This window comes from Mus caroli, chromosome 11 (genome assembly GCF_900094665.2).
Source record: "Mus caroli chromosome 11, CAROLI_EIJ_v1.1, whole genome shotgun sequence".
Taxonomy (NCBI): domain Eukaryota; kingdom Metazoa; phylum Chordata; class Mammalia; order Rodentia; family Muridae; genus Mus; species Mus caroli.
The window spans coordinates 69042879-69061907 of record NC_034580.1 but is presented as its reverse complement, the minus strand read 5'-3'; the positions used below and the strand labels follow the sequence as shown (position 1 = coordinate 69061907).

General features: G+C 39.2%; 1 pseudogene; it reads left to right on the top strand.

The window, feature by feature from the left end:
* LOC115032338 overlaps positions 1 to 7748 on the top strand; it is a 14160-nt pseudogene extending 6412 nt beyond the window's left edge.
* Positions 7749 to 19029: the final 11281 nt, after the last annotated feature.

Below are 19029 nucleotides of genomic sequence, written 5' to 3'. Positions count from 1 at the left end.
GAGAGAGGAGAGGAGAGAAGAAGACAAAGAAAGAAGAGAGATGAGAGAGGAGATAAGACAAAGAGAGAGGAGAGAGGAGAAGGTGAGAATGAGGAGTAAGAGGTAAGAGAGTAAGAAATAAGAGAGAGAGACCAGGAGGGACTGAGCAGCCCTTTTATGGTCTTTACTATTGCTAGGTAACTGGGGAGGAGTTTAGCCTGAATGTTAGAAGCTTGGGCCATTGCCTATGTGACTTCTTACCATGGTTCTCTTGTGGGGACTGTGAGGGGGGAGTGGTAACTTAGGTAGGAGCCAGAGTTCCAGGAGCATGAGGGAATGCCTACCATGTCATTTAGGTGAATTATCACCCTTTTCGGGGTTGAGACCTCAGCTCGACTGGAGACCAGCCTGTCTGTACATAGCCTAATTCCCCACATTTTAGTTAATTTTCAAAATACCTTGCTCCAAATTTAGCATCTATATTCATGTAGGATGATGAGACACACATCTTTGCTTAGTTTTTGAAACAAACTCATAGTTGCCTTTTTTTTTTTTTGAGACAGGGTTTCTCTGTATAGACCTGGCTTTTCTGGAACTCACTCTGTAGACCAGGCTGGCCTCAAACTCAGAAATCTGCCTGCCTCTGCCTCCTGAGTGCTGGTATTACATGCACGTACCACCACGCAGGCCTGTGGCTTCTTAAAAGAAGAAAAGATGGCTTAGTCCCTGGGAGTTCTGGGAGGTCTGGTTGGTTGATATTGTTGTTCTTCCTATGGGGTTGCAAACCCATGAAACTCCTTTAGTCCCTCCTCTAATTCCTCTATTAGGGACCCTGCACTTAGTCCAATGGTTGACTGCTAACATCTGCCTCTAGAACTCACAGGAACTAAGCCATTAACAAAGGATTACACATGGCTCCAGCTGCATATATAGTTGAGGATGTCCTTGTCATGCATCAATTGAAGGAGAGGTCCTTGGTCCTATGAAGGCTTGATAGATGCCACAGTATAGGGGAGTTGAGGAAAGACAGGTGGGAGTGGGTGGGTGGGTGGAAGAACACCCTCATAGAAACAGAAACAGGGGGAGGGAGGATATGATAGGGTGTTTCCCAGAGGGAGGGAAAATGGGAAAGGGGATAACATTTGAAATGTAAATAAAAAACATATTCAATAAAGAGAAGAAGAGGAAGGAGGAGGGGAAGGAGGAGGAGGAGGAGGAGGAGGAGGAAGAAGAAGAAGAAGAAGAAGAAGAAGAAGAAGAAGAAGAAGAAGAAGAAGAAGAAGAAGAGAAATTGAAAAGTTCATTGAGTTTCTACACTGAAGAAAAACTAAAAGAAACTAGGCTTTAGTTCTAACTTGCTGGTCTAGTAAATCTCTACCCTGAATCAATTTGGCCATGGGATTTCTTTAGTTGGAAGGCTCTGATTACACCTTTTTTCATCAGAAGTTTTGTGTTGGCTTAAGGGTCAATTTCATCTTGATTCAATGTTTGTAAGTCATAAATACAACATTCTTTTAGGGTTTATGTAATGTTTCATTCCTTTAGTTGTTAAATTTTTTAGATAAATGGATGGAGTTAGGAACAATCAATATGAATGAGGTACTCCAACAAAAAAATACACTGCATGGTTTCTTTCATGTGCTAGGCTAGTGTTTAAGAGTTGGGTATATCTGTTATGTTTAGACTATCTATTGTGGCTAGGTAGCAAGTTAGGGACCAGAATACACTTGTTTATTTTTTCATAAAAGGAAAAATAAAAGACAGTGTCATAAAGGAGAAATAAGATCAAGATTATATCAAGATATAGGACATAGAGAAGAACCATTATGGTTCTTAATAACAGTACAGACCAATTTTTGAAGTTATACATGTACTATGTGTAGCAGTATACATGTATTCAGGGGTGCTTTGTAGAATTCATTTTCCACCAGGTGTCTTCTGGATATTGAACTCAAGTCATAAGATTGAAATGCAAGCAGCTCTAACCTCTGCACCATTTCTCTGGTTTACAATACATATTGTTTAATGCCATATGGTAAACTACTATTATAGAAGTTTCCTAACACATGAACATATAAAATGCTGTTTGACTGACATTGCCACAAATTAGAACAGACAATACAAAGCTACATGTCACATTCCACTATACATAGCACATAGTACAAGAAATGGGTTGTAACTTTTTGAATTATAGACCAAAAGACCTATATTCCACTGAAATAGCACAGGTAATTCCAAACACATTTATTTTCACTCAAAATCTGAGGATATGTGGCCACTTCCAAAGACAATAAATACATAAAGCAGCAGAAATATTGAGCTGCAAATTAAACTGGATTTTCTTGCCTACTGATTTACATTCATAGTATATTTACGTAGTACTTGGCCATAGGAGGACAAAATTAATTATTTGTCTCACCCAGCTATTTAATCTGTGATGTGAAATGCTGAACTTACTGTAAGATATGCTCACTTATTGTAAATTATAAATGCTTTGATAATACCTACCACTGTTTGATTGGCATCTTGGTGGCTCTCCAAGTTAAAACCTATATCTGACACTGTTTCTGTGGCCCACAATCTGAGACTAAGCAGTTTCTAGGTTCTATATTAAAATCTACTATTATTTCTACTAATAAAATCATAATAATAAGACACCTAAAGATATATTGCTTTTCCAGTAGATCTGTGCATCAATCAACCTTCAGTAGAGAAACTTAATATGGAAGGCAACAACTGAGAAAGTTCAGAAATTGAGAGACATTGTAGCATTCAGTCTTATGTAGCTATCTTTATCATAACCCTCCTATCAATGCTCAGGGACCAATGTAGAAGATGAGACAGAAGGATTGTAAAGGGCATAGGTAGTGAATGACACTAAACAACATCTCCACACACAACAAGAGTAATACCCATATAGACTCACTGAGAATGTGACAGCACCCACCAGATCAATTCAAGTTCAAAGCAGATAAAACACCCAGCTTTGAGAAGGGGAAATAGGTAGAAAGTGTCACACAAGGTAAGAACTTATCCAAAGTACACAGATTTTTTTTTTTGAGAGAAAGGGGTTTATTTCAGCTCACATATCCTAAACATAGTCCATCATGAGGGGAGTCAGGAGATCAGGGCAGGAACTCAAGGTAAACACTGAATCAAAAGTCATGGGAGAGTGTTTCCTACTGGCTTGTTTCCCCTGGCTTGCTGTACTTTCTTTTTTTTTTTTTTTTATCTAACCCAGGACTGCCTAATTAGGGAGAGAGAGCACTATCTACAGAAATCTGAGCCCCACCTCTTCATCCAGCATTAATCAAGTAAATGCTCACACATGTGCTTACAGAACAATATGTTACATTTTCTTTTTTCTTAGAGAGGAATAACAAGTTTTATTCTACAGTGTAACACCGGGTCTATTAATCATATTCCATGGATTATGTTAAGGAAAAGTTTACAACACAAACCTGACTCCCAGTGTAAATACAATTTTTTGGATTCTATTTTTGTTTTTCTTTTTTTTCCAGAGAGAGAGAGAGAGAGAGAGAGAGAGAGAGAGAGAGAGAGAGAGAGAGAGAGAGAAACCATGATATTGAGATAGTGTGGGGAGTGCAAGAAGATGAAAGAGAGAAAAATATGAGCAAAATATACTCTATAAAATTCTTTACAGGGGTAATAAAACAATAATCTCTCAAATATACTTATATACATGCAACAAAAATAATGACAGTAGTTAGAAGACAGAATAGTCTTATACCACTTCATTAGATGGGTATAATACACTATAGTTCAGAACCCCACTATTCAGGTAAAATAAGACAAAACTAATATACAAACCATGGTACACTATTTCTCTGGTACATTACTCTGAAGAACTTGTCTAATCACACTTCAGTATTAGATTTCTCCTTGGTTTAGAATCATCACATCAAATGTTATTTCATCTCAGATTACCTGGTTCTCTTACTTGTGTTTCCTCTCCATCAACAATCCATGGTTCTTTGTTTTGTTCAAGACAGATGATTACCTCTCGTTTTGAAACAGCAACACCTGTATATTCAAACAGACATACCATTGAACATAGCTGGGTGCTAGCACAGGAATGTGCCATGTAGGTAACATGGAGAAGAGTAAAAGCTACATGAATGACTTTCTTATAGTCTCATCTTTCCAAAATGTTTTAGACTCTCCATAACTCATTTTTTTAAAAAATTATGAATGTCTGTTTAAAATTACCACATTAGAAAAATATAACTGTTGAGGTCAAAGTAGACTCACATATAAATGCTAATGACTTCTACACAAGAAGCATGTAAAATTGAAGGATCATTAGGTTAAATGAAAAAAAAAAAAGAAAAGGTACATAACATGTTAGCTTTAAATAAATCAGAAATCAATACATATAAAAAATTAAGAGATAGACTAATTAATGAACATCTGATCCAAATACTAACAGCAGTTTTATATATCCCAAAGATGAAGTAAAAATTATGGTATAAAAATGTTCTTACCCACAGAAACCAGGTTGTTGTAATTCTCCAACATGACATCTCTGTACAAAGCCCTCTGGGCAGAATTCAGACATTCCCACTCCTCCTTAGAGAACTCTATAGCCACATCCATGAATGTTAATACACCCTGAAATTAAAATTAACAATATTCCCTCGTGTTCATTGTCTAAGTACTAGATTTGACCTAAGGAAATATTAGTTAACTAGGTAACTTGTTCTGTTATCAATAACTACTGTTATCGTTTGAGTAATTATGATCTGAGAGAAAGAATGCTGTGACTTCTCTGTAAAGATCCAATAGGTTAGCAGTTCTCAACCTGTGACCCTTTTGGGGAAAACAATATCATGATCTCCTAAATGATCTAATGGTGGTTGTCTAAGCCACCAGAAAGCAGAGATATTTACATTAGCCTTCATAGCAGTAGCAAAATTATAGTTACAAACTACCAATAAAAATAAATTCATAGTTAGGGTCACAACAACCTGAGGAACACTATTAAAGGGTTGCAGCAGTAGGAAGGCTGAGAACGACTACAATAGGCTCTCAGCCTTATTATATAAGTTGTTTATCATATACTTACTATATAATTTAATATATAATAATTGTTATATATTATGTATTATATATTTAATGTATAATTTAATGTACAATAGATAATATGAATTTTGTACTATTTATAAATTATAATTTCTGATTATAAATTATAAGTTATATAACTTATTGTATATGTATAACAGATAATCATATGAAAAAGTAGTTCTGTAAATGTGAGCACAGTGAAAGTTTGGATGTTTGAACCAAAAAGTTATTTCTGCAAGTACAGTCATCCTTTCCCATACCCATACATGCATTTACCTGTGAAGAACACATTTTTTTCTTCACTTTCAGAATAAAATGTTTCACAAAAGTTTATACTAAAATTTCACTTTCCAGAAGCCACTTTTTATTCAGAGGCAGCAGGTCTTCCCTGTCCCTGGTAAAACTGAGGAGTGGAAAGCAGGAATCAAATCTCTAACAAGCCTTCTCCAGGGAACAGATGCAGGAATGGTGAGCTTTAATAGGCAGGGAAACAGATTTTCCTTTCCTGCATCAGGTGCTCTGCTTTTTCAGAAGCTGGTGTGTTTCTCTGCAGACCTGGGTATGTGCTCTAGTGACCTGCTCCACACCACACACAGGCAGAGTGGGATTTTAAATAAAGGCTGAACACTGTTAAAATTGATATTCACCCTTTGCTTCCTTTACCTTTGCTTGAGGTGGTTTATCTAAAGAAAATTAATGCCTTTATTTGCAATAATGGCCAGTATCTGTGAGGCAACCACAGCTGAAAGTATTACTCATAATAGGTAGCAAAATACTTTCCTGTGGCCAAGAAGAAACAAGGCAATGAATTCTTGCCTCACCATTGTCTCCACTGAGATATTACTCTGGCTTCCATGTCCCACTGTAAAATACCATGATTTCGTGATTTAAAGAAAGACCCATGATTATGTATCTCACCATGTTCCTTTTAACAGTGACATTGCTTCTTTTGGATTCATTATCAAAAACACTATCTGTTCATGTGTAAATACAATACATTTGCACCAATTCTAATATCTTCAGCTGTCACTGAAGGCAGCTGAATTCTTAATTTTTCTTGTTAGCACCTTAAAGCAGGTAAGAGCCTAAAACATAGGTTACATTAAAGGCATCATTACCAAGTAATACTTGGTCATTTACTTTCTACAAAGAATATATTGCACAACACAATGAGAAACACTGTTCTCTCTTGCAAAAGGCACCCATATGGTTTATCATCAGTCTCTAGAAGAAATACTAATAAGAACTCAAATTGTGCCTCAATGATTAATTGGAATTTTCCATAGATTTCTCTTTCATTTCTTTTTTCTTTTTCACTCTGGTAGAATTTTCACATTTTAGGGCTCTATGCCATGGATGAATGGATTCAGACATTTCAGAAATGCAAGATGGAGTTCATAGAGAGATTACAAACCTTATTGTGTACTTTTAAATTAATACAAACTATACCACAAAACAATTTTGTCTTAGGAAAAAATATACTAGACTGAAAAATATTTAGACTCATGGCACAACATAGGCAGATGGAAATATCCTGTAAACCAGGCTTGCAGCTTAAGGATGACAGAATGTACTATTTCTTGAACTGTATAGGTTCCTTAAGCACACACTCTGAAATAGAAGCACATTGGTTTAGTAATTGGGATGGTATCTTTGTATCCAATTGCCTCCAATAAATACTAACCATTGAGGTTGTATGTTTTATGCCAGGAAACATTCCTGACCCCTAAAGATCACCAAGGAATCGATTCCAATGCAATCATAGGGTTTCTTTAATCGAGCTCGGGTTTGGGGTCCCTGCAAACCATGACACAGCAGGAAGATGGAGCCCTGAGCCTAGTTTTAGGCAAGCATTTATAGAGTCAAGAAGGCGTTATCTAGCCAGGTACATATCAGATTGGATAGCCATTATGGCCTTTAACTGGTACTGGGGGCCAAACCATAAACTGAATATCTTTTTTTCCTCATATTTGGTGGTTGTTAGGAAATGAATTATCAGGGGCAGTCTTGTAACCTGGGGGTGCAGATTTGTTGGGGAATATCCTGGAAACTGGTGCTAGACACAGGTTTTATTGGGGCATAACTGGGAAATTGGTGGTAGGTAGTGGCTGTTAGTTTCCTTGAGTTCAACTTTAGGTCAGGTTCTCTAAAATGGAGCCTGAGCCCAAAAGATTTGATTTCTCACAATTGATGATACATCAAACAATAACATATTAAATCTAGAATATTTCTGACACAAAATATCCAGAAAATCTGGGATATTGTTGAGTCAGGCATGGCTATATAAGGGGAGGTCTGTCACAATTCCTGTCCCTGGAGCATTTTCAGGCCATTTATATCCATGATTCCCATGTCTGCTGATGGTTGCTGTTGCCCTGAACCTGATCTGCCCTCTTTACTATTCTACTTTTAATCTTACTTTATTGGGAACATTCTCCCCCCATTACTCATAGCTAATCACACCATAATAATTAAAACAGATGTCGTTCTCAGGAATGAGAAATAGAGATGGTCATGAGGCTGTGGAGAACAAGGAACAGGCCTTCTGCTTGTCCCTTAGGCCCATGGGAAAAGACACAGCAGAAGGTGGAGCCCTGAGTCTAGTTTTTGTGGACACAACCACAAAGTCCTTAAGTCCTACATGGTCCTTTGTAGAAATATTTTATTGCCAGACTTGGTTTTGAATTTGGAATCATGAATTCTTGTACCCTCCATTCCCATGACTACTGCTTTAATTTGCCAGGGTGAACTTGGGGATATCGAGAATAGAGAGTTAAAGTGGTCTAAAGAATAAAAGGCATGGTCTGTAAAATAGAAATTTATAAATGATTTAGGAATAAATAAGAATTAGAAGGAGAGTACATGAAGCTATGGAATTGCTAGGATGAGGAAACAAATATTAGAGAATCAAAAGATGATGTAAAAGCATATAAAAAGTTGGTACTTTGATTTCCTAGCTATTTGAAGAATTGCAGATGATAATGCCTAGAAAGATATTTGAGAGAGATAACTATTTTACTTATGTAAATTTAAAAAAACTTTGTAAGAAGTCCACGTGGATGCCCCCATCCCCCATCCCACCTGATCTCTAAACTCCCTGGGGCCTCCAGTCTCTTGAAGGTTGGGTGCATCATCTTTGAATGAACACAGACCCAGAAGTCCTATACTGTATGTGTGATGGGAGACTTCATATAAGCCAGTGTATGCTGTCTGTTTTGTGATCCAGTGTTTGAAATTTCTTGGGGCTCTAGATTAATTAAGGCTGCTGGTCCTGCTACAGGGTCACCCTTCTCCTCAGCTTCTTTTAACCTTCCCTAACTCAACAACAGTGCTCAGATGCTCTTGTCCATTGGTTGAGTGTAAATATATGCATCTGACTCTTTCAGTTGCTTGTTGGGTCTTTTGGAGGGCAGTCATGATAGATCCCTTTTTGTAAACTCTCCATAGCCTCAGTAATAGTGTTATGCCTTGGGACCCACCTTGAGCTGGATCCCACTTTGGGCCTGTTGCTGGATCTTCTTTTCCTCAGGCTCCTCTCCATTTCCATTCTTGTAATTCTTTCAGACAGGAACAATTATGGGTCAGAGGTGTGACTGTGGCATGGCAACCTCATTCCTCACTTGATGTCCTGTCTTCCTGCTGGAGGTGGACTCTGTATAATTCCCTCTCCTTACTGTGGAACATTTCATCTAAGGTCCCTCCCTTTGGATCCTGGGAGTCTCTCACTTCCCAGGTCTTTTGTGCATTCTGAGGGCTCCCCAACATCCTATTTCCTGAGGTTGCCTGTTTAAATTCTTTCAGCAGGACCTCAGGGCTTCAGTCCTTTTAGAATTGATAAGTGGGACCTCATGAAACTAGGAAGGTTCTGTAAGGCAAAGGGCATAGTCGATAAGACAACTCAGCAACCTACAGATTGGGAAAAAAATTGTCACTAACCCCACATCTGATAGAAGACTAATAGCCAAAATATTTAAACAACTCAAGAAATTGGTCACCAAAAAACCAAACAACACAATCAAAATATGGAGTAGAGAACTAAACCAATAATTCACAACAGAAGAATCTTGAATGGCTGAGAAGCACCTAAAGAAATGTTCAACTTGATAGATTTTACCTTTGATGAGTATGAAGTGTCCCTCTTTGTCTTTTTGGATAACTTTGGGTTGAATGTCTGTCTTTGTCCCTGAGGTGAGTTTCCTCGGTGAGTTGATGAGCAGGGAAGGGAGGAGGAGATAGGGGATATTCAGAGGGGAAATTAGGAAAGGGGATAACATTTGAAATGTAAATAAAGAAAATATCCAATAAAAAAGAAATGTTCAAAGTCCTTAGTGATCAGAGGAATGCAAATCAAAATGACCCTGAGATTCCACCTCACACCAATCAGAATGGCTAAGATCAAAACCTCAGTTGACAACACATGTTGGAGAGGAAGTGGAGAATGAGGAACACTCCTCAATTGCTGGTGGGATTGCAAACTTGTACAACCACTCTGGAAATCAATCCAGAGGTTCTTCAGAAAATTAGAAATAGATCTACCTAAAGATCCAGCTATACCACTCTTAGGAATATACCCAAAAGATGCCCTACCATACTACAGGGGCATGTATTCCACTATGTTCATAGCAGCCTTATTTGTGATAGCCAGAAGCCGGAAGCAATCTAGAATCTATCCATGACAATCTATCCATGACAGAAGAATGGATACAGAAAATGTGGTTCATTTACACAATGGAATATTACTCAGCTGTTAAGAACAAAGACATCCTGAGTTTTGCAGGCAAATGGATGGAACTAGAAAATATCATCCTGAGTGAGGTAACTCAGACCAAGAGGACATGCATGGTATGTACTTACTAAAAAGTGGATATTAGCCAAAAATATAATAATACAGAATACAGAAGATACAGTCCACAGAATTCAAAATGCTCAACAAGTTGAAGTGTCCAAGTGAGTATGCCCCAGTTCCACTTGGGAGAGAGGAGAAAACAATCACAAGTGGCAAGGGAGGGTGTGGGGCATTGGGCTATGGACAGACAGGATGGTCTCCAGTTGAGCTGAGATGTTGAATCCCGGGACCTGGTGGTGATAATTCACCTACATGGGACAGAAGGAGTTCTCTAAAGTCTCCTGGACCCTAGCTCCTGTCGAAGTTACCACCCCCCATAGCCCCCACAAGAGAAGTATGGCTGGAAGTCACATAGGCAATGTCCCAAGGTTCTGGCATTCAGGCTAAACTCCTCCCCAGTTACCTAGCAACAGAAAAGATAACAGCATTCTTTAAAAGGGGCTGTTTGGCCCCTCCTCACTTTCTCACTCCCCTTTTCTCCTCTCCTCTCCTCTCCTCTCCTCTCCTCTCCTCTCCTCCCCTCCCCTCCCCTCTCCCTCTTATTCTCTAGCCTTTCTTCTCTCTCTTTTTCTCCCTTCTCTCCTCTTGGCCATGGCTGGTCTCTCTTTCTCTCTTTTACCTTCTCTCCTTTCTCCCTGCCTTTCTATAATATAGCTCTAAAACCATAGACTATCTCTGTTCATCAAGGCCCACTGAGCTTGAAGGATGGGATAGGCTTTCTTCTAATGAGCTGTTTCTAATCTCCTGATGGAGGACCTTCCTGTGCTCCAGTCAAGGTCCACTGCACTTACTCTCGCCTGTGTAGGAACCTCTCTTCCCTCAGCCCTCTCTCCCATAACCACTGGGCTACAGGGTGTAACCTTGGGGCCCCTTTTGGTTTTGGGGTCTGCCCCTTGTCCACCCCCAATCGAGTGGGTCAGAGGCTTAGATGCCCACCCGGGCTGAGTAGAAAGCTTCTGGCAGCCCTCCAACATCCACCTGCCCAGAGCATAGGTGGAACTCTGGATGGACATGGGCTATTCTCCCTCCCACTCTTCCCCTAGGCCCCCTTTTTAGTTCCCACAGGAGGGAGGGACCTGGGAGGGAAAGTGGACAGGATGGGGGAAGTAGGAGGGGGGAAGGGAGGAACCTGATCTAGTTTTTGGCGGAGAGAAAAGAAATCATTTCTACTTAAGGAATCTGTCGTTTTTCCTTTTTACACTAAAGTAGTTACTAAAGGCTGATCCCTGCTGTACAAGAAAACCATAAGACCTGTGCCCAGCTACCTATGAATAAAGGTCTCTGTAAAATAACAAGGAATTGTGCTTTTGCTTTGAGTTTACTTTTTGCTCTAAGGAAACAGGTTTCAAATGAATCTAACAGATATCTACAGAACATTTCACCCAAACACATAAGAATAATCCTGGTTCTCAGCACCTCATGGAACATTCTCCAAACTAGAACATATAGTCAGACACAATGTAAGCCTAACAGATACAAGAAAAATTGAAATAAAATTTTGTATCTTACCAGGTCACCATGGATATGAGCTGGAATTTAACAAAACATGAAACATTAAGAATCCTGAACACTTACGAAAATTGAACAACTCTATACTCAATGATTGCTGGTTCAGGAAAGAAATAAAGAAATAAGTAGAAGGCATCCAGGATGTAAATAATAATTAAATTAATTAATAATTAATTAAAAATCTATATTCACAACCATGCCAAATAAAACCTTGAAGCAATCACACTCATTTTAAAGTTGATAAAATAGATATTGCTGCCTCGATCAAATAATGAATAAAGAAATGTTGTACATTTATACAATGGAATATTACTCAGGTGTTAAAAATGACATCATGAAATTTACAGGCAAATGAGTGTAAATAGAAAAACAGTCATCTCAAGTGAGGTAAATCAGATCCAGACTCTAAAAGATGAATATGGTATGTATTTAAGTAAGTGTACATTATCTCTTTTTTTGTTTTGTTTTATTTTTTTTTTAGATATTTTCTTTATTTACATTTCAAATGTTATCCCCTGTCCAATTTTTCCCTCCAAATATCTCCTATCCCCTTCCCCCTCCCCCTGCTCCCCAACCCACCCACTCCCATTCCCAGTCCTGGCTTTCCCCTATACTGGGGCATAGAGCCTTCACAAGACCAAGGGCCTCTCCTTCCATTGATGACCAACTAGGCCATCCTCTGCTACATATATAGCTAGAGCCACAAGTTCCACTTCCACATTCTTTAATTGGTGATATAGTTCCAAGGAGCTCTGGGGGTGGGGGTGGGGGTACTGGTTAGTTCATATTGATGTTCCTCCTATGGGGCTTCAGTTGCCTTCAGCTCCCTGGGTATTTCTCTGGCTCCTTCATTGGGGACGTTTTGCTCTGTCCAATGGATGCCTGTGAGCATCCACTTCTGTATTTGCAGGCACTGGCACAGCCTGACAGCAATATTAGGCTCCTGTCAGCAGGCTCTAGTTGGCATCTGCCTATTGACTGGGTTTGGTGGTTGTTTATGGGGTAGATTCCCAAGTGGGGCAGTCTCTGGTTGGTTGTTCCTTCAGGCTCTGCTCTGAACTTTGTAACTCCTTCCATGGGTATTTTGATTAAGGAGGTCAAAGGTGTAATGTGTGCTTTGAGCTTTACTAAAGTTTCCTTAATGAATGCGGCTTCCCTTGTATTTGGAGCACAGATTTTCAGAATTGAGAGTTCATCTTGGAAGATTTTACCTTTGATGAGTATGAAGTTCCCCTCCTTATCTTTTTTGATAACTTTGGGTTGGAAGACGATTTTTTTTTCGATATTAGAATGGCTTCTCTAGCTTATTTCTTTCGACCATTTGCTTGGAAAATTGTTCTCCAACCTTTTACTCTGACATAGTGTCTGTCTTTGTTCCTGGGGTGGGTTTCCTGTAATCAGCAAACTTTTGGGTCCTGTTTATATAGCCAGTCTGTTAGCTTATGTCTTTTTATTTTGGAATTGAGTCCATTGAAATTAAAAGATATTAAAGAAATGTAATTGTTGCTTCCTGTTATTTTTGCTTTTGGAGTTGAGATTTTGTTCTTGTGGCTATCTTCTTTTAGGTTTGTTGAAGAATTATTTTCTTGTTTTTTTTTTTTTTTTTTTTTTGGTGTCATTTCTCTCCTTGTGTTGGAGTTTTCCTTTTATTATCCTTTGAAGGGCTGGATTCATGGAAAGATATTGTGTGAATTTGGTTTTGTCGTGGAATACCTTGTTTTTCTCCATCTAAGGTAATTGCGTGTTTTGCTAGGTGTAGTAGCCTAGATTGGTTTTTGTTTTCTCTTAGGGTCTGTATGACATCTGCCCAGGATCTTCTGGCTTTCATAATCTCTGTGGAGAAGTCTGGTGTAATTCTGATAAGTCTGCCTTATATGTTACTTGAACTATTTCCCTTACTGCTTTTAATATTCTATCCTTATTTAGTCCATTTGTTGTTCTGATTATTATATGTGGGGAGGGATTTCTTTTCTCGTCCAGTCTATTTGGAGTTCTGTAGGCTTCTTGTATGTTCATGGGCATCTCTTTCTTTAGGTTTGGGAAGTTTTCTTCTATAATTTTGTTGAAGATATTTACTGGCCCTTTAAGTTGAAAGTCTTCCTTCTCATCTATAACTATTATCCTTAGGTTTGGTCTTCTCATTGTGTCCTGGATTTCCTGGATGTTTTTGTTATGATCTTTTTGCATTTTTTATATTCTTTGATTGTTGTGTGCATGTTTCTATGGAATCTTCTGCGCCTGAGATTCTCTTTTCTATCTCTTGTATTTTGTTTGGTGATGCTTGCATCTATGGCTCCTGATTTCTTTCCTAGGTTTTTTATCTCCAGAGTTGTCTCCCTTTTTGATTTCTTTATTATTTCTACTTCTGTTTTTAGATACTGAATGGTTTTGTTCAATTCCTTCACCTCTTTGATTGTGTTTTCCTGTAATTCTTTAAGGGATTTTTGTGTTTCCTTTTTAAGGGCTTCTACCTGTTTACCTGTGTTCTTCTGTAATTTTTAAAAGGGATTCTTGTGATTCCTCTTTAAGGACTTCTACCTGTTTAGCTCTGTTCTTCTGTATTTCTTTAAGGGAGTTGTTAATGTCCTTTTTAAAATCCTCTGCCACCATCATGAGATATGATTTTAAATCCATTTCTTGCTTTTCCGTGTGTTGGGGTATTCAGGACTTGCTGTGTTGAGAGTATTGGGTTCTGATGATGCCAAGTAGTCCTGGTTTTTGTTGATAAGATTATTACATTGCCTTTCACCGTCTTGTAATTTCTGGTATTAGATATTCTAGCTGTCTCTGGCTGTAGCTTGCTCCTCCTGTGAGTCTGTAAGCCTGTGTCAGCACTCCTGGGAGACTAGTGCACAGATCTCTTAGGATTAGCTCCACCTCCTGGCTGAGGATGTAGGCTGGGAGTAGGACCCTATCCCAGAAGCTCTGTTGTTTCTGTGGCATACTCTACTGTGTGACCCAGCCTTAGGGAGACACTGGAGAGAAAATGGTGATCTCACCTAAGTCCTGGGGTCAGAGCACTCCCTGGAGGCAAGCTCTCCTCTGGCAGGGAAGGTGCACAGAGGACTGAGGAACAGCTCCACCTCCTGGCTGAGGATGAAGGCCCCTAGTAGGACCTTGTCTCAGGAGCTCTGTTGCTTCTGTGGCCCATACATTATCTCTTAAGTAAATTATAATCAAGCTACAATTTACAGATACAGAGAGTTTATGGAAAGAGGGGTGTTGTGTGAGCAAATATGGATCTCCATGAGATGGGGAAATAAAATGTACTCTGAGAGTGGACTGGAGTCAAATGTAAAACAGAAGTAGGAGGGAATGTGGTGGCAGGAGAAATGGAATTCTAGCTAGAGCAATTACAAAATGAAAGGATGTCATAGAGATACAAATTGGAAAGGGAGATGTCAAAAATATCACTATTTGCAGATGATAGAACAGTATACTTAAGTGACCCCATAAATTCCATCAGAGATCACCTAACCCTGACAAACAACATCAGGAATGTGGCTAGATATAAAATTAACTTAAACAAATTAGTAGTAGCCTTCCTCTATTCAAAGTATAAACAGGCTGAGAAAGAAATTAGGGCAATAAAACCCTTCACAATAGTCACAAATAATGTTAAATACCTTGGTGTGATTCTAATCAAGTGAAAAATCTATATGACAAGAACTTCAAGCCTCTGAAGAAAGAAATTGAAGAATACCTCAGAAGATGGAAAGATCTCCCGTGATCATGGATGCAGGATTAACATAGTGAAAATGTTCATCTTGCCAAAAGCAATTTACAGATTCAATGCAATCTCCAGCAAAATTCCAACTCTATTCTTTACAGAGATAGAATGAGCAATTCTCAATTTCACTTGGAACAACAAATAACCCAGGTTAGAGTAAACCATTCTTAACAATAAGACTTTCTGGGGAAATCACCATTCCTGACCTCAAGCTCTACCACATAGTGATAAAAACCACATGGTATTGATTCCCAGACAGGCAGGTAGATCAGTGGAATAGAATTGAAGACCCAGTATTAAACCCACATACCTATGGTCACCTGATCTTTGACAAAGGAGCCAAAACTATCCACTGGAAAAAAAGACGACATATTCAACAAATAGTGCTGGCTCAAGTGGCAGATGGCATGTAGAAGAATGCAGATTTGTCCCATTCTTATCTCCTTGTACAAAGCCCAAGTCCACATCGATCAAAGACTTCCACATAAACCAGAAACACAGAAGCTATTAGAAGAGAAAGTGGGAAAGATCCTCAAACACATCAGCACAGCAAAAATTTCCTGAATTAAACACTGACTCAGGTTCTAAAATCAACTATTGACAAATGGGATCTCATAAAATTAAAAAGCTTCTAAGGCAAAGAACACTGTCATCAAGACAAAACTGCAACCTACAGATTGGGAGAAGGTACTTTACTGATACTACATCCAATAGAAGACTAATAGCCTATATACAAAGAACTCCAAGAAGTTAGACTCCAAAGAATAACCCTATTATAAATGGGATACAGAGCTAAACAAATAATTCTCAATGGAGGAATCTTTTATGGCTGAGAAGCTCCAAAAGAATTGTTCAACATCCTTAGTCATCAGGGAAATGCAAATCAAACAACCCTGAAATTCTACTTCATACAAGTGATAATGGCTCAGATAAAAAACTCAGGTGACAGCAGATGCTGGCAAGGATGAGGGAAATGAAGAACTCTCCTCCATTGCTGGTAGGGCTGTATGCTGGTACAACCATTCTTTAAATCAGTCTGGCAGTTTCTCAGAAAATTAGACATAGTACTACCTGAGGACCCAGCAATAATACTCCTGGGCATATATGCAAAATGTGGTTCAACATAGGGACACAAGCTCCACTATGTTCATAGCAGCCTTATTTATAATAGCAAGAAGCTGGAAAGAACCCAGATGCCCCTCAATAGAAGAATGGATACAAAAAAATGTGGTACACTTACGCAACGGAGTACTACACAGCTATTAAAAACAGTGAATTCATGAAATTCTTAGGCAAATGGATGGATCTGGAGGATATCATCCTGAGTGAGGTAAACTAATCACAACACACATAACATGTACTCACTGATATGTGGATATTAGCCCAGAAGCTCGGAATACCCAAGATACAATTCACAAAACACATGAAACTCAAGAAGAAGGAAGACCAAAGTGTGGATACTTTGATCTTTCTTAGTACTTGGTACAAAATACCCATGGAAGGAGTTACAGAGAAAAAGTATGGAGCAGAAGCTGAAGGAACAACCATCCAGAGACTGCCCCACCTGGGGATCCATTCCATATACAACCACCAAACCCAGACAGTATTGTGGATGCCAACAAGTGCTTGCTGAGAGGAGCCTGATATAGTTGCCTCCTGAGAGGTTCTGCCAGTGTCTGGCAAATACAGAAGTGGATGCTCACAGCCATCCCTTGGACTAAGCACACAGTCCATAAAGAAGGAGCTGGAGAAAGGATCCAAAGTGTTGAAGGGGTTTGTAGCCCACAGGAGAAACTACAATTTGAACTAACCAGTATCCCCAGAGTTCCCAGGGACTAAACCATCAACCAAAGAGTACACATAGTGGGACTCATGGCTTCAGCTGCATATGTAGCAGAGGATGGCCTAGTCGGTCATCAATGGGAGGAGAGGCCCTTGGTCCTGTGAAGGCTTTATGCCCCAGTGTAGTGGAATGCCAGAGCCAGGGAAGCAGGAGTGGGTGGGTTGGTGAGCAGGGGGAGGAGAGGGCTAAGGGGGAGGGTTTTTTCCCAAGGAGAAATTAGGAAAGGAAATAACATTTGAAATATAATTCACGAAAATATCTAATAAAAAACAGACATTGGAAAAAAGTTCATGTGCAGATTTTTATGTTTTTATTGCTTTTAAGTTGTTATTGCCACAGAGAGGTGGTAAACCTAGCTCAGCCACAGGGACCTATCAGCTATTTGTTGGGAAAGAAAAGATCTCTAATTGGTCTTTAAGCAAGGAGTGTCCTTGATTAGCAGCATATGAGAAATATCTTTCAAGGCATATACAAAGTCATTGTTATGCCAAGAAGAGAAGTGGGTGGGCTCTAGTTGGTTCCTTAAAGGTCCTCCTCTAAGAACAGATGCTAACAGGAATTTCCAACCACCCTCACCCTCTGCTAACACCTCCTTAGCCTATGGCATCTTTAAGCTAGTTGAAAAGCTTTATTCATGAACAAGGTACAGTTAGGAACTGTGTTTGATGACGAAAGCAGTGCTCAGAAGTTAGTAAAAGTAGGGTGGTCCTGAAGCAGAAGATGCCTTCAAACTTATTTTGCTTTCATAGTACTGAGTGCCTGAATTTGGGACACATTCACATGACATCAGGATTGTGTGGTATCTAAACTGTACCCTAAATCTGTACTCTGTGCCCAACACTGTGTCTTTTTAAACTGTAAGACTCCTGAAAATATGGTGCAAATACACAATGGAGTACCATTTTTTTCATAAGGAAGGAAAATCTGTGATTTGTAGAAATGTGGATGAAATTGGAAGACATTGAATGAGATAAATACACTTTATCTCATATAGAAAAGTTAAAAATGTTCTTAAGGTTGAATAGTGATTATTAGAGATTGGAAAGTGTGTGTGTGTGTGTGTGTGTGTGTGTGTGTGTGTGTGTGTGTAGTATGACAGAATTTGATCAGTGCACACTGGGAATATCACATCAAGCCCCATTAATATGGTCAATCAATGCATGCTGTAAAGAGTTTCTGAGAGCCATAACAGTTGTAAAATGGTAGTAACAAGAGTGCTAGTTTATAAACTCACTTATAAATAAATGTGTGAACTTGACTACACTCTTAAACTCCTGAAGCACATAGACAGTCGAAAGCATTTTCAAAGCACTGGAGATTCTTGTGTCTTGGGAAAGCAGTTATTCATCCTGCCCTGGCTCCCCCTGGAATGTTTTAATTTCAGACTCCACCACAGGGAAAAAATGGGGGAAGAACAAACCCATTGGGAAGATGATGTCAGTGAAGTTGCTTGTCTCTTTGTTTCTCTGTCTTTAATAAACTCCCAACTGTGGAGAGTATTTGGCTTCCTCTCTGCCCAAGAAGTGCCTGCCCCCTTCACTGGGTGAGTGTCATTTCAGGAGCCCTCTTTGGTGTCTGGCAAGATATGGAACCAATCCTCCTAAGATACTAGGGGTTTCTGTAGTATGATATGTGGGTCGGGGAAGAGGACCGTGCTATCTCTTCTCTGGAAACTTCTCTTTCATGCTCCAGGATCTTTTGTACCTATGTTGGGTTAGGTCACCATCTGAAGACTGTGGTTTCTTTTCTAGAATTTTGACCTCAGGTAAATGTTTTTTCCCTCTAACTATCAATCATCACATTCCTTCCCTTTGCTATGTCAGTGTTTGTGTGTCTCTGAGTCTGATTGATGCCATTGCTTTGTATCAGTAACTGTTGGATACATCACACCTTTTCCTATTGTGTTTCAGCCTTTAACTTTTCCTCCCCTTGTGTTTTCTCCTACATCCTGAATGCACCTGGACATTGCAATACTTGATATTTGTTACCAAGATGTCACTGTCTGTGTATCACCTTTGAAGTTCATTCAATTGTCAC